Consider the following 17,807-nt stretch of genomic DNA (forward strand, 5'->3'; position numbering starts at 1 on the left):
CAGATGACATCAACGAGCTTGTGGAAGTAGTTGTCACCTTTGTTAGCATGCTTGTAAACAACATTATCCCCACAATAACAATAAAGACTTGTGCTAACCAATAACTGTGGGTTGATTGAACAATCCATAAGGCAGTGAATGCTGTGTATAAGGCAGGACTCACCATCAGGGATATGAGTGCTTACAAAGCTGCTTCATATGGCATATGGCGTGCTGTAAAGAATACAAAACACTGTTACCTGGAGTGTGTGGAGTCATTTTTCCATCAAAGCGACATGGGCTGAATGTGGCAAGGGCTGTACACAATTATGTTATGTTATGCGGCTGCGAGTTCCACCACTGCGTTTGCTAACGAACTTAATGAGTTTTGTGCCTGTTATAAGGCTAATCACCCTATTGACAGCTACAGCCACAGCCAGCTGATGGAATGCAGTAACATCATCACAATTTCAGAGCACAATGTGCGCTGGGCACTGCATCGGGTCAACATCAGGAAAGCACTGGGACTGGATGGCATTCCCGGGCACCTGCTGCACTGCTGTGCCAAGCAGCTGACAGAAGTCTTCACCTCCATCTTCAACGAGTCTCTAGCTCAGTCTGTGGTCCCTACATGCTTTAAAAGGTCCACTAATGTCCCGGTACCAATAAACAATAAGCCCTTGTTCCTGAATGACTACAGACCTGTTGCACTGACCTCAGTAGTCATGAAGGTTTTTGCCAAGCTCATTAAAGTCTTAATTACAACAGCCATCTCCAGCTCCATAAAACCACTCCAGTTCACCTACCGCCCCAATAGATTAGTGGAGGATGCCATCTCCCATGTCCTGCATACCACCCTCAGCCATGTGGATATGAAGCAGAGGAACTAGGTGAGATTGCTGTTCATTGATTACAATTCAGCTTCCAATATAATTGTCACCCATAGTATGTTCACCAAGATGTGAGACCTGGGACTGAACAGCTGCCTCTGTGCCTGGGTTTTCAATTTTCTCACATGGAGACCAAAGGTGGTAAGAGTTGATAGTTGTGCCTCAATATGGGAGTGCCACAAGGCTGTGTACTCAGCCCTCTGCTCTGCACCCTCTACACTTACAACTGTGTGGCCACATATCCCTTCAACCCCATTGTCAAATTTGCTGATGACACAGTAGTGCTGGGCGTCATCTCCAACAATGAGAAGTGGAGAATTTGGCATTGTGGTGTCAGAAGAACTGCCTTCAACTGAATATCATCAAAACTAAGGAGTTGGTGGTGAACTTCGATATGAGACAATAGTGTTCCTACACCCGCCTCAACATCTACAGGATCACAGAAGAGGGGATGAGCAGCTTCAAATATCTTGGCATTCACATCAACAGAGGATTTGGCATGGACTGATCATATTCAGGCCCAGTTCAAAAAGGTGAGGCAGTATCTTTACCATCTTCGACAGTTGAGGATGTTTAGGGTTTCTCCAGTGAACCTAAGGATTTTTTACTCTGGTGCTGTAGAAAGTGTCTTGACTCAGAACATCACCTCCTGGTTTGGGAACAGCTGTGTATATAACATTAAGGAACAAATGAGAGAGACATTCCACCACAATTTTTTTCAAATGTTCATTAACACAGACTGAATTCTCTACCTCATTGTTTCTCAGCTGCTGCCATGTCATTAAGTCTATTCAACAAGCAAATTGGCTCACTGCACTTTAAAGTACAGATATTTTATTCTTATACATCCATCCATCCATCCATCCATTTTCCAACCCGCTGAATCCGAACACAGGGTCACGGGGGTCTGCTGGAGCCAATCCCAGCCAACACAGGGCACAAGGCAGGAAACAATCCTGGGCAGGGTGCCAACCCACCGCAGGACACACACAAACACACCCACACACCAAGCACACACTAGGGCCAATTTAGAATCGCCAATCCACCTAACCTGCATGTCTTTGGACTGTGGGAGGAAACCGGAGCGCCCGGAGGAAACCCACGCAGACACGGGGAGAACATGCAAACTCCACGCAGGGAGGACTCGGGAATCGAACCCAGGTCCCCAGATCTCCCAACTGCGAGGCAGCAGCGCTACCCACTGCGCCACCGTGCCGCCCTATTCTTATACATTTCTACACAATTCAGTTCTTGTTTAAAATTGTAATGCCTTGGATATACAGTATAACCTCTGGTCACGAATGTTTCCAAACACATACAAATCAAAAAGTTTGCCAAAATTTTGCATCTGTTCATGACCACACGTTCTGGTGGCGAACAAAAACACTGGCAGCCAGTTTCCCTACACGCGTTTGTACGCGCCAATGATTTCCCATTCTCCGTTTCCCATTTTCTTTTGTTTGCGTATACAGGGCCTAACAAAGCAGCTGATGTTGCAAAACAATGTTAACCAAGCAGAGGCCTCAAGTGCTGGAAGAGGTGGAAAAACTGTTGCTAGTGTGGTTGAACGAGAAGCAACTTGCAGGGGATCATATGCGAGAAAGCCAGAAAGATTCATGGCGATTTGCTGAAAAAAAAATCCTTCTGCGAGTGGCGAAGGTGAGGAATTTAAAGCCAGTAGAGGATGGTTTGAAAAGTTTCACAAGAGAAATGGCATTTAATTTTTTTTCCCTGTGCTTAAAACTCATAAAAAAAAGTGTTTACAGCGAGCGGTTTGTGAGGGTCTAGCGCAAACTCTTACAATGTTAGTTTTCTCTGTTGGTCAAGGTTTTCTCAGTGTTTACTATTACACTGTGCATTCTATGCTATAATTAACTATTTTTGTGCTTAAAATATATATATATATTTACATACAGTTTGTATGGTCTGGAACGGATTAATTGAATTTACATACAATCTTATGTGGAAATTACGTTCGGCTCGCAACCAAATCGGGTCACGTCCATAGTTTTGGAACAAATTACGGTTGTGAATAGAGGTACCACTGTATACTTTTGCCTATATATTGTATCACCTTAGTTCTACCCATTTAAGTTTCTTTTTATTAACTTAATTAATTCTTTTTTAATTAATTGAAATAATCTGTATGTTAACTTACTGCACGGTCTCATGGGCAAATGCAGGGCACATTTCACTACATGTATTAATTGTATAACTATGTATGTGACAAATAAAGAATCTTGAATCTTGAAGTCCAAACTGAATATAGATTTATGTTTTGACCAAGTTTGCATAGTTCAGTGTATCAGAAGGAAAAGAACAAGGCTGAGAAAAGATTTGCGAGTAACAAAACCAGAGAAGATCACTAGATACGAATCTGTCACAGATTTGATAGCTTGTGGAAGGATGAAAGTAAATTCAGAAATGGACCCCTTGATTTGCAAAGATTTCTAATTTACAGACTATGTCTACCACCCCAGTCTTCACTTAAGGATCATATATTATGATTTATGCTTGTCCTGTCCACTGTATTTCTTGCAGGAATTGTTTGCCGATTTCAATGGGTCAAGGAGACAGAATTCTTTAAGTCTTCCTTTCAGGGAGCACTTCAGAGCTGTTAGGATCAAAGTTCTCTCCAGTTCTACAACTGGGTTTTTCTGTCTGTTCATTCACAAATGTTCAATGTCACTTATTAAAGTAAAAGGTATAGAAACAGAGGAAGTCATTGTCAAGCTGACCTTGCACATTTCTTCAGCACACTCTGACCAGCCTGTCTTTTAATCTTGCCCTGCATTTTTTTAAGCAGTGACCTTTGTCATATACTCTGGCCTTCAATACTTGTTATCTCCTGTTCCTTCACTTTATTCATCTGTCGTTCTGTCTTACTATATATACTCCCTGTATAACTCCCCTGTCTAAGACCCGATTGATAAAAGTACAAAAAACATGTATTTTTTTTCTTCACTGTTTGGCATGAGATACTTTCACATCACAGTCTGTACATTCTGAAGGTGTTATTTGTCTGACTACGGACAAAAGTTTCTTTGCTTCTTATGTGTGCTAAAGCCTGGAATAAACAATCCATGTTTCATGAAGAGTTATACAAAATTACTTTTGTCCAATAAAAATGTTCACTGACTGGTACTAAGTATGTGTTGTTGGCAGTTCTTGTATGTCCTGATAGTCTTTAAAAGATAATTGCTAAAGCTGTAGATAATTGCTGAGAATATTTAATAAGCAATAGAAATTATTCAACTGTAATGTCAGAAACCATTACACATTATTTGCTTGCATGCATGCACTTTTTTGATTATGCCACATGTGTATAAGATAAAAAGATAATAAGTCAGCATGTACGCTAATTACATATTTTTTTAATCATTAATTAAAAGGAGAAAGGGGTAAATTATTTGAATGTATCATTTTGCTATATAGATTCAAAAGTTATCTCATTTTATTTAAACTTTATTTTTGATATTAGCAAGGGTAACATATTAAATGACCTTAACTCCAACAAAGTTGTCTTTAAATCTGAAAAGAACTCACACCGGTCTTAAAACACACCTTAGTTCTTAGGCTAGATGCCTCCTAGTATAACATAAGAATTTCTTCTTGTTTGGAGAAGTCTAATCCCCCATGGGACATCAGATTTAGTATCTTGGACACTTACAGCTCGCCTTTCTGGATGTCTGATGATACAGGAATGAGAATCAGGCCTTATTATCATATCACTTCGTTAGATGTGACTCTGCTTTGCAGGCAACATACAGATGATTGCATATGGTGTATATTTAAATGTATTGAATCATTATGTATGTACTGTATAAGGATGATTCTTTATGCTTAAATTTCAGATTTTGAACTGAAGTAAAACAATATTTTTATTCTTACTACAAATATTGAAGAAGTCCTGCTAAATGCATGAGATTCCCTGTCTCCCAGTGCAAAGATTTATTTATGTATACATTTACTTACTTACTTCCCACAAGTGGCCTGAAGAAATAAAAGGCCTCAGGGCTTACAGTCACCCTTATAAGATAGCATTGGTCCCTGCCTATCCAAAAATAGCTGAGTGACTGCATGCAACAATGATCTTAATGCAAGCTGTTGGCTAAGATTTGACTTGATAACATTTCACATGACATGCAACTAACGTATTGCAAAGCAGTGCTTACTGAAGAGGTCTAGGGGCGGCAATTAAAGGAGACCTCTAGGCAAAAGTCATTCAAGGATACATGTTCACACGTTGGCTGCCGCTAAGTAAGAGCCACTATTGAAGTTCATAAAACTGTTCTGAATTCATCTTCTCTGCCCTTTTGCCTATGCTGCCCCTTAGGACTTTTCCAGCTGACCGACTTAGAGATGGGCATATGCTCACAACCCATTAATTGCGCCAAGAAACTAATTTCTTTCAATAATTGCCTTTTCTGGGCTCTGTTGTTGTGCTCAATGTCAGTTATGAAACTGCAACCTAAGGTTAAGATGTTAGAGAAAATTTAGTCTTAGCGGATGATGATTGATTTCACATGTGTTAGCCTTCATGTCATAGTTTTTTTTTTATGTAGACAACCCACATTCTGTATGTGTTCTTATGAGGATTTTCTTCTCCCACATCGAATTTTGCCTTTTGTCTTAGAAGGCCTTCAAGAACAATTAACCTCCTTCCCAATGTTTCACATTTTGAAGAGATACATTCCATATGATGCATGCATACTGTATTTTTGTGAATATTTTTATTTGGCTTATTGGTGAAAAAAAGAGTACTTTTTTAAAAACTTGCAAAATCTAAATATATGAATTACATAATTAATTAATTAATTAATTCTTTCTATTAGGGATGGGAAGCGAAAACCGGTTCTTGTTGAGAACCGGTTCCCACTGTTTCAATTCCTTGGAATTGTTTGCCATTTTTGCAAACGATTCCCCTATCGATTCCAGTCGCCTCGAATGACGTCACCGCATTGTGTAGCGTCATTTACCCAGCAGGAAACATGGCGCCTAAGCGGCACAAATGCTCAAAAGTTTGGTTATAATTTACGAGAAAGGATGACAACAGGGCAACTTGCAAAGTAGATATTTCATCAAAGGGAGGAAACACTACGAATATGCAAAAGCATTTGCACACAAAACACGCGATAACCTTAAATGAATGTTGTGTTTTTGATCCGCTCCGGACTAGTGAATCTCAACCCAGCAGCAGCGGTAACGTTTGCAGGTCCTCTCCCGTTAATACAGCAGGTAACTAATCAACTAACATTGCATATTATGTTAGCGCGATTTGCCTTATTGCAAAACCTGCTATTACTGTGCATTGCATTTAGATGACCATGACGAGAGAGACAGACAGAGTCTGACTGTCTCAGATGCTGGCAGTTCTCGCTGAAGTCTACCGGTAGCTTCTCCTTTCACAGAGGCGGGGAAAAGTAAAATGACACAGGCCAGGATGGACGAATGTCACCGAGCAGTGACTAAGTTTGTGGTAAAAGGCTTGCACCCATTTGCCACAGTAGATGCCCCCGATTTTCGGTAAGTGAATGTGTTTAATTGTAGGCTAAGTCAGGGAATGTCAAATTTGCGTGTTCTCCTCTTACCAGATGTTTCATCCGTTTCCATTTCTGAGCTGAAACATGTGTTGAAGGCAGCCGTCACTACAGATGGATGGGCAATTTTAGTCAAGATCATTACCTCACAGTAACGCTGCATTATGTCAGGAATGGCCAGGCTCAAGAAAAAGTCCTCAAAACCAAACCAGTGTACCAGGCACAGACAGGGACAGCTGTAGCAGAGGAGACTGATGAGATCTTGGAGGAGTATGGTATCAAAGACAAGATTGTGGCAGCCACTGTTGATAATGCGGCCAACATGGATGTAGCTGTCAAAATAGTTGATGGTTGCAGAATTGCACTGTGCACAGTTCCATTGGACTTGAGTTGATTGTATTTGTTACTGGCTGATGTAGTTTTATTTTTGAGTGCTCAGCTCATATATACTTTTAAAAAGGAGAGTGTAAATGTTACTGGACATTCTTGTGTAATTGCCACAGAATAATTTATGTTATACTTTGTTATTGCTACAGAAGAATATTTATTTTATTATTATTTTACATTTGCACATTTTTTTCTAGGGACCCCGTGGCACCCCATCGAGGAGCCGTAGGCTGTGGATCTCTTAAGATCTCACTGTTGGGTTTGTAAGGTCATGCTACTCCTAAATTTCTATCTTGTTCAAAGATAAGATATAAAACAAAGTTCTAAGCTAATCGACCTGTGTGTTCTCCTTTTTTAAAAATAAGAATCGATAGGAGAATCGATAAAGAATCGAATTGTTAAACAGAATCGAAAATGGAATCGGAATCGTGAAAATCTTATCAATTCCCATCCCTACTTTCTATTGAGTTAATAATTGGTGAACTTTCAGCAGAAAATGTGGCTATATTGATACATCTCTACTTATTGTTCAGCTTTAATTAATTCTTCTTTGCAGATTTGCTTACATTCTTTCAATTCGGCTATGAATCACTAAATTTTGATAATTCAACTGGACCATTATTCAAGTCAAGTCAATGTATTTTTGTTTAGCACTCTTCAATGACTATAGGGTCATAGTGCTGAAACAAAATACAATTAGAAACTTTACCAACTACACAATGCAAACATTTAAAAGTACAGAACACAATAAATAAAGTAACCTCAATCTGATTGAAACAGAAATGACCTGACCAGTATATGCCCATTAATATTATTGTTGAGATGTGGCCAGTCTGCAACAGAGAAGAGGAAAACAAAAACTCTACAAATAAACATCTAGGGGGTCCACAGTCAGCTAACTCAAAAAGTCAGAGTCACAGTTCTGGAGACCTACACTAACTAGCCACCCACCCCCTCCAGGGCATTCTACAGTATACATCTGTGCAAGTCTAATAAGACAAAAGGTACTGTCTTTTTTGGATTATAATGCTCCCAGTATGTCAAGGGTCATTGTCATGGGCAAAAGAACAGCTTAAAAGTACAGCAGTAGCTCCAAGTTCCACAGCAGGACACTATGATGATGCGGGTTCTACTCCATGCTCCCATTCAGCTTCTGGGAGCTCTGAACCCAACACCGTCAGTAATGTCACCGATGAGCTAGATAGTGAGGCACAACAAAGCAAGGGGATGGTGCAAAAAGTGCAAAAGTGCTTTTATTTAAAACAGCAAAGAAAAACAGTGTTCAAATAAATAGTGCAGTGAATTTCAAGAAATCTTTAAATAAATAATCCAATAAAACAAGTGAACTCGTGAAGGTTAAAATCCAATAAATTGAAAAAATCCTTTTTAAAATGAGGTTAAAACAATGGCTGGAAGCTGTCCTTTTTAAAAATAAAGCCCGGTGCATTGTTCTTCTGGTGACTGGCGACTCCCCTGCTTCTCCCATCCAGGCAATGCACCAGGGGAGTCACCCTAGCTGCAGCTGACCTACTCTGCCTGCTGGTCTGGAGGCTTCCCGATCCCTTGCTTCGGTTCTACTCTCCCCAGACCGAGAATTAGGTTCCCCAGCGACCAGGACACTCATGCTGGAGCATCCACCTCCCAAGCCTCCTGACCTCTGCTGTCTTCTGCGGCGAGCCATCCTTCTTCCGGTCACTCCTGCTCCTCAACTACATGCTCAGCAGGAGCGACCATTACCGACTGCCCTAGCTGTTGGCCAAACAACCCGCTAGGGCTCATTGCTCAGCTGCCTTCTTCACTCACTCACAGACCGGCTTTCTCCTGCCTGCTGCCTGCTTCCTGCCACCTTCTTCTCTTCTCTTAACCTCCGTTCACTTTCTTTTTTCTTTTCTCCCTCTTGCTAGCCACCTCGCGCTTCTATTTATCATGGGGATGTGGATCAGATGTGGCAATTAGCAGCACCAGGGAACAATTATGGATGCGGAGTACTCCTCACCTGTGCACTTAAGCGAGGATCGCCCGCATCACAAATTCCCAGGAACCGATCTGCCGCACTACCATGCCCCTTCTCTAAGCCGAGAAGGCGGCGATTATTTATTTAAAAAGTGGCCTTTTTGACATAAGCTGTGGACCCGCTACACCACAGACACCAAGAACAGAAAAAGAAAAGAGGAGGATTAATGACAGTTCATAATTATTGTAATACTTATATTTTTGAACAAATCACTATTAAACAGAGATGCCATAAGAACAGAACTATTTACGTTGTGTTGGACTAAAGTAATAATTCTTCAGCCTGGATTTCAAAGCTGAGTCAGAAGCGGCAGATTATTACACAGCTTTGGGACCGTGTAGTTAAAAGCTCAATCTCCCACTGCTGTTTAACTAATCCTTGGAATCTTTAGTAGACCAGCCTCTTGAGATATTAAAGAGCTGTCTGGTTTTCAGCTACTGACATGTGTTATTAAATGACATATACTTTGTTCTTGTTACGGCACCTAGGCAATTTGTGCACCTTTGCTGACTTACCTGTGAGAGTGTACTTTGAATTATAGCTAGTGCTTGGTACATTGCTTACTTTAGAAGTTTTTTCTCCTCTCTGGAATAGAATGAAATTGTATAGATTGTTGATTTAAATTCATTTATTAATTAAGGCATTCAAAACATGATATGGATTTAAGAACATTTCCAAATATGTAACATTATATGTAAAAAAGTGAAACAAATACAGTTTCATACAAATAGCGTTATACAGTTGTTTTACAATACTACACTTTCAAAATAGGTTGGCACATCGGAAGAGTGGTCATCAAGTTTATACTAATAGTGTAGTGTTTTTTGTTTATGTATATTCTCAATTTTCAGACATCCCATTGTGTATTCAAACGTAACATTTTTACTTCCTATGTGTAATACTTTACATTTACTGACATTAAATTTCATGTGCCACAAATCTGCCCAAGCCTGTATGCTATCCAAGTCCTTCTTTAATGATATAACGGATTCCAAAATTACCTGACAATCCACCTATCTTGGTATCATCTGCAAACTTAACCAGCTTGTTATTTATCGTCCTATTGAAATTATTTATATAGATTAAAAATATCAGCAGCCCTAGGACTGAGCCTCTGTCAAACACCACTCTTAACATCAGCCAATTCTGTTCGTCACACCATCACCTTCTGCTTCCTGTGTCTGAGCCAATTCTGTATCTATCTACAAACATCACCCTGAACTCCCGCTTCTTTTAATTTGATGCCCAACCTCCCATGTGAGTACTGAGAAAAGCGCTATATAAATGTAATGAATTATTATTATTATTATTATTATTATTATTATTATGTGGCACCATAGCAAATGCTTTCTGAAAGTCAAGATAAATAATATCATATGCTCCACTTTGATCATATCCTTTTGTTGCTTCCTCATGTTAGTAAAACATGACCTCCCTCTTCTCAACCCATGCTGATTGTTCAGAAAAACTCCTGTACTTGCCATGTGCTGCTCAATCTTATCCTTAAAAATTCCTTCAATTAATTTTCCTGTGATGCATGTTAAGCTTACTGGCCTATTGTTGCTTGGACCTGTCAGATCACCCTTTTTATATAACGGGATAATATTTGCTATTTTTCAGGCCTTCTGAATCTCCCTAATGCACATTGACTTCTTAAAACTATGTGTCAAGGGTTTATATCTGTACTCGCTACCCTCCTTAAGAACTCGAGGTTAAATATTATCTGGGTCTGGTGATTTGTTTGATTTCAGCCTATTTAATCTGAGCAGCACTTTTCCCTCTACAATTCTGAAATCCTTCAGTACCTCCTTAGTAGTCCCGTGTACTGCTGGGAGGTTATCCACTTCCTCACTTGTGAAGACCTCAGAAAAATGCAAGTTTATAGTGCCTGCTATTTCACTATCTTTTAATTCCCTTTACTATTCTTTATGCACTTCTCCTCCGTGACTGTTCTTTTACTACTGAAATACTGAAAGAATCTCTTAGGGTTGTGTTTCGCCTTATCTGGTATATTCCTCTCCAACTGTCTTTTAGCATGCCTAATATTGTTCTTAATAGTTGCCCTCATGTTCTCATACGCCCTGCAATACAATTTTGAGTTATTAGTCTTATACGCCTTATACAGCTTCTTTTTTAACTCTTTATTAACACACTGCAGAGTTTTAAAAAAAATTCTATAAAGTCCAAATTTATGTATGTAGCTGTCCTGCATCTGCTCAAAATTTGCCCTACCAAAGTTAAACTTAACAATTTTAGTCTTTGCATCCACACTCTTACAAAACACGGAGAACTGTATTATGTTCTGTTCACTTGACCCTAGTGGTTCAATCACCTCTACACCTTCAAATCTGTCCTGATTATAACAAAATACAAAATCCAGACAAGCTTCACCCCACTTTGGTGCTTTAACATACTTTGTTAAAAAATAGACACTGAGTAATTACTTTTAAAAACTCCTGCTCTTATGCTTCGCCATTTGCAAGGTTATCCAAGTTAATATTTGGATAGTCCCTCAAGACTATAATATCCACCTGTAAACTTGCCTTTTTAATATTACTATAAAGATGGGTGTTGAAATTACTGTCTGCATTGGGTGGTCTATAACACACTCTTAAAATAAGGCCTCTTTCCCTAATGCTTTCCAGGTGAAGCCACATGTCCTCACTAAGATGGGACTCATTGTCCAATTGAAGAGGACTTACATTTAGATTCTGTTTGACATAAACAGCAACCCCACCTCCTTTTCTGTTCTGTCTATCCTTCCTAAAAAGCACTGCACTTTTGTTTGGATACTGTTTTGAATTATCTTTTAATAAAAGCACTAGACCACTATCCCCTTGCTTTGTGTGTGTTTTGTCCTCATCTGCTGGCTCATCCGGTTACATTATTGATGGTGTCAGGTTCAAGAGGCTCCCAGACAAGAGTGGGAGCAAGGAGCCGAAACGCACCATCATAAGAAGTATGCACTTGTTTTGTAGAAACTCTTCTGCTTGGAAAAATCTATTTACAAGTTTAGTTTTGGTTCTTGAATACACGTTAACTCCTTTTAACCTAATGATTAATCTCTTAACTACACCTGTTTTGACCATGACTGTGACAGACCACCTATTTTTGCAATGTCCCTTTAGTCTCTACTTCTCAATGGAATAAAAGTGGTCCATCAGACCTTAATGGAAAAATCCAACAGGCAGATAAGTGGTTAGTTACTCATAGATTCTTCTCTTTGGGTTTGAGTCCTTCATCCTGTATTTTGTATTCCAAAGACATGCAAGTTAGGATGACTGATAATTTCAGACTTTCCTACTTCAGACTTTCCCCAATCAAACTGGTTCCTGTCTTATACCCAGTCTCCCAACTGTAAATTGTATAATGCAGGTTTCAGAAAGATAGGTTAATTCTGTGTTATTTGAAAATATGGGGTTTGAAATATTAATTGTGATTATGAGTTATGGTGCCATGATATATTTACAATCAATTTTTGATTTACAGTATATACATGCTGATTTTTTCCGTACTATAAACCCATTTCTAGTTTATAAAAACAAAATCATTATTCTTCTAGAAAAATGTTGTGCTCAATTTAATTCCATCATTTTTTTTATTGATACAATATAATATGTGCAGTGCCAACTGGCAGGTTATATCACTTGTCAGTATTTTTTTCCAGCATAGCAGAGTCAACTGAAAAGTAAATGTGTACCTGTGTTGTAGCGTTTTCTTTTGTTTATTTGTTTGTTTAAATTAATATGCATTTCATTTAACATGACATGAAGGTTCTAGTATTCCTGGCGTGTTTTACAGAACCTTACTCAAGGAAGGATTTTGAACACTCTGGGAAAGAAAGTTGTAAGAGCCGTAATGTAAGTGGACCTTTTACCTTAAACAAGGGTAGTTTTTGAATATTTGTAAATGCACCATTGTTAATTTCATGTATTTCACTGAGAGTTCATGTGCGCATGCGAGATATGTGTTGTGTGATTCCAGATGTGAGAGGGGGGGAATTTTGGCGGGCAGAATTAAATGGAGCAATACAGACTTTGACCGTGTCTTAATATTTACAAACTGTTATAAGATTAATTTGTTATTGTTGTTCAAAATAAAGTTATTGAACTTTTAAAAGAAGACTTGCGTCAAGTCTATGCAACAAATTAATTCATTGGAAATTATATCCTGCATACGAAAGAAGGAAAAAAGTCATTACAAAGGTAAATCCAAGAAAAAAGTGTACAGTAAAGCATGTGCAAATAAAATTCCTGTTTGCAACTTTGGCCACATTTTTTACAGTTTGGTGCTATCACAAATTTTTCATCTGGATGGTATAATTTAGTCAGAATCAGTGGCTGTTCAAGGTTCCTTTTCTTGCCAGGGCTGAAATGGGTACAGTTGCTAGCTGATAAGGCACTTCAAGACCAAAAAAGAAAAACACTCTAGGCAGAGACCAGGCAGCTCATTGGAATGTACAGTTCCACTGGTGGGGTGTAGACCCCAGTGTAGCTTCACCCCCAGTCAGACTACATATACACATTTAAATGTGTATCCAATGCCCACATCTAGTCCAGAGGTACAGTATATCGTATTGAGAGAACACCTCTTGTGCTGTAAGATTTTGGAGATTTAATTGTCACATTCAATGATTCAGGAGAAGGAAATGGTTTTCGTTTCTCATTCCCTCTGTATGTGGTTTTGGTTAACCCAGTAACAAGTGTATTTACATGTTTGTTTAATGTGTTGTGGAAGCCGGCCCGGACACAGACAGGAAGACACGTTCATGTCACCCACGACACGTTTATTATACATTATTTACAATTATAAGTGCACCACAAACCCCTAAAGTCCCCAAAGTCCAGGCCAACAGTCCAATGCCTTACTCTTTAGGACATCTCCTTGCCTCTCCTCCTGAGCTCCGTCCTTTTCCACTCCCGACTCAAGCCCTGAATAAAGGGAGGCAGCCCCTTTTATAATCACCCGGATGTGCTCCAGGTGCTTCCCGGCAATCTTCCACCGGCACTCCCCAGTGTGGTGGAAGTGCCAGCTGTGTACCCAGAAGCACTCCAGGTGTCCCCGATCCTCTTCCCCCAAGCACTTCCGGGTGTGGCAGAAGTGCTGAGGTCCAGGGCTCCCAAGGCATTTGGGTGCCCTCTGGCGGTGACCACGGGCCCCTACAGGGATGAGCTTCCAAGCTCTGTACCCGTGGTCCCCATAGCCGCCAGGGTGGTCACCCCCACGTGGTCTGGGGAAGGCGTAAGCCCTCTTCTGGTTCTCCAGGGCGTCCCAGCCGGGTCGCCCCCCCCAGCCACCTGCGACAGTGTCTATCTATTTCCTGATCTAAGGCTAAGTCAGGTGCTAGACTTTCTCAGATTCAATAGTGTATTTATTATTAAATTTCTGTTGTTATTATGCCAATTTCATGTTTTGTTGTTTTTAAGATACTCTTTTTAATATTTTTCATTTTTTTTCCAAAAATTATATATATATATATATATATATATATATATATATATATATATATATATATAATATATACAGTATGTGTGTACATTATGTATATATAAATATTTGTATGTTTTGCTCCTAAACTCTGTTGTTCAGAGGTCTATCGCACTGAAGATGTACTGTATTATTTGTTCTATTTATTGTTTTGTTCACATTTTACCACTTTTTCATCTGAAATGTGATGTAATGTGCATATTATCCAAAACTTTCATAAGCACATATGAAAGTCCGATTATGGAGTTTGGTGCATTGATGCAGAAGTGTTAATACAGAATCCTGATACATCTAATGTATTTTGATTATCTAAAAGTATGCAGATTTTCTCTCACTTGTGGAAATGTTGTTGATAGTAATTACACCCTGTAGCGTACGTTTTCAACAAATTATGCATAATTGATCTTTTTTCTTCTCTTAACTACATACATTACTGCCTTTAAGCCAATTTATACTTTCAGATCACCAATTTCTTTTTAATGCTTTTGGCTTTTCATGTTTTGTCTTCTTTCTCAATATAAAGTACTCAGTGTAATAAGTACTTGAACAGCACCCCAATTTCTTTATGTTTATTCTCATTTCACACAGCTTTATGAATTACTCATATTTTTTTGCTAAAGAGATACATGAGAGAGGCTATATTTGTTGCACTTTCCAAAGAAAATAAGAAGATATTCGGACAATGATCGTAAGAGAAATCTTGACTATACAGTGTAAGTAAAGCTGGAGAAAAATATCAGATTTAACCATTTTATTGTTAATATTTATAAAATAAAAAATAGCACAGTTTTCTTGTTATACATGATATAAAATATATAATATATGTTTCCAACAATGCATATAATAAGCAATATTCCATTATTAGTGAAGATAATAACATTTGAGGATAGTGTCAGGAGGCATGGTCTACACATGTTTTCCCCCCATTTAACATTGGTACCCAAGGCTGAACGTAAAATCCCCTTTTATTTCAAAATACCTTTAATTCTATTCAGTCATCTTTATTAATATGTTGAAAATTTTGTAACCATGGATTAAAATCCCAGGTTCCTCCCAGGGTACCACTCTGTTTTCATTTGGCACCCTTGAATTGTTCCCTTCTAGGCCACCATGAATAATGGCCCATTTCCCAAAAATACATATGATACATCACTTGTGATGAGCTAACACCACAGAGTTTGCTTCACTGTAAGTTCAGCAAAATCATGGAAATGTTCAGGAACTATGCCAAACTCCTCAAAAGGCATTGAAGTCAATGAGGAGGGAGAAACTGAAGTAATTTTTAGTGGACTAAAATGGTGCATTGGTCTTTTACGTGTCCCAGAGGCCTACAGAAACATCTGCCAGGTACTGTATGTTGGACTGGCTATTGTGGACAAAAATTTGGTTTGAGCTGTGAGGCAGCTGCCTTAACCACTGTGCCATCATACTGCAAACAAAAAAAAAAGATGCAGACAAAATGAATACCACAAACAAAATACCACAAATGGCCACATAATACTAATAATTAAATAAGATATAGGTCATTGCATTTACAGAGTTCCAGAGTGCTCTGAGCTTGAACTTAGTTAGGAGTGCTATAAAAATGTATAATGAATTAAATATGGAGTATGGATAACTTTTTTGTAATATGCACCAAACAGTTAATGACTGCAAATGAATTATCATCCTAGAAAACACATATTCCAGAAGAAAAGTAACAGAAATGTTTTAATGGGGGACATTATCCATTGCTCAAAATTATTAGCTGATGATTAGCTCTCTGATATTGCTTTGTAAGCCTGTGAGCACACCCAAAATGTCTGATAAAACCTTACAGTGCAGAATTACCAAATTGATTCATTTTTCTTTCATTACAGAACTACACATTTATACTTCTAAGTATCTGTGATACACACTTCCATTTGCACAAAGCATGCTGTAGAATGAATGTAGAATTCAAATCAGATTTCTTTGCTTTGTAGATCCTGCAACTGCTCTTTACTGAGCTTCACTGAAAAACAAAGCTTAACAGATTTTAAGGACCAATATATTCACTGCTGCTGACTTTCGCATTCAACTCTTAAGTGTTCTTCAAGCAGTCTACTTATGCTCAAGACTGATATTTGCAGTCAAATAATTCAGGTCAAGCTTGTCACCCATATGGCTCTTCAGTGTGAAGTAAAAGCCATGCTAACATCTCCATTAACGATATTCCTTATGAATCCTCAGTACACTGTTGTGTGTTCATCACTCATCCTCCTGCCACAAATAACCTAATAATTACTCCTTAAGTAAACTCTATGAAGTCTTGTCTTTTGACCATCTTGGCTTTCATAGTAGGCCAAGTGATATGTCACAGCTCAGGAGCAGTGAGTTTAATAATCATAAAGTCATGTTCCATTGGTTTATCTCTCCTGTGTGGAGATTTTTTTATTATTTTCTGGAATTAATTTTATATATATATACTGTAGTTTTTTTCTGTTGTATGTAAGCATGTTTTTTACCTGACATGGTTATCATTGGTCTTCCTGTAGCCAAACTCCTGACGTCGAACACTATTGATTAGTAACTGTTTACTATTATTATTTTACATACTAGCTTTTGCCTTTACCAACTTAAAAAGTGAGGATACAGTGCAATTTGTTACATTTTTTTATTTTGTAATGGGAGCACAGTGGGTTCAATGACTTTTTCATGGTTGGATGTGCAGAATAAGCCAGCAACCTTCTGCTTAAAAGTCGAATGACTTAGTCACTTCACTACGTAGTCTACAACCAGGAGACTTGATATATTATCTATATCATTTCTGTCATTTAATGATTTTTTGTAGTCTATAATAAAACTGAAGTTATATGTTTTTGATTGACACTTTTGTTATTGAAGCAGCTTGCATGTATCCTGTTTTGTGTCCCTTTCTACTTTTTTTTTCCTATTACTCTGATTTGGTAGAATTTCTGGGCTTAGTGTTCATAACAATAGGCAACAATGCCTGATCAGTACTGTATTGTATATAGGCTCTAAACACGCTGGTATCTTAAAATAAAAAAAAATGACGAACCTCAGATTTGTTTGTAAAAAGTCTTTGAATATTAATATCATTAATAGAATGTAATCATTTGTGATCACTACATAAAAAGTATAAACAAAAGCAATGACTTACCTGGACAACATAAGGTTTTCAAGGGAAGGAGGGGTCCAAAGGTGACACTAGACAGGAAAATGAGCAGGCTTTCTGTCAGTTAGGGTCACATCTATTGTTTATGAAATTTACACTGATAAAGTGTTTTATGTCTCAATGTGGGTAGAATGGGGCAGGCTCGCCCAAAAATAATGCTGCAGAAGGTAGTTCTCTTAGGGCATCAGAATGTTAGAGACTATGTAGGGGATTAAGGAAAGGTGGCATTGTTTTCCCAAATGGGCAGATGACAACAAGCAAGCTACATATGGCAGAGGTGAGATTATTCTAAACATCCATATCTGAAAATCATTGAAAGGCTTTTAAGAGTAAATAATCCTTCCATAAAGAAG

This window comes from Erpetoichthys calabaricus, chromosome 12 (assembly GCF_900747795.2).
Source record: "Erpetoichthys calabaricus chromosome 12, fErpCal1.3, whole genome shotgun sequence".
NCBI classification, from domain to species: Eukaryota; Metazoa; Chordata; class Cladistia; order Polypteriformes; family Polypteridae; genus Erpetoichthys; species Erpetoichthys calabaricus.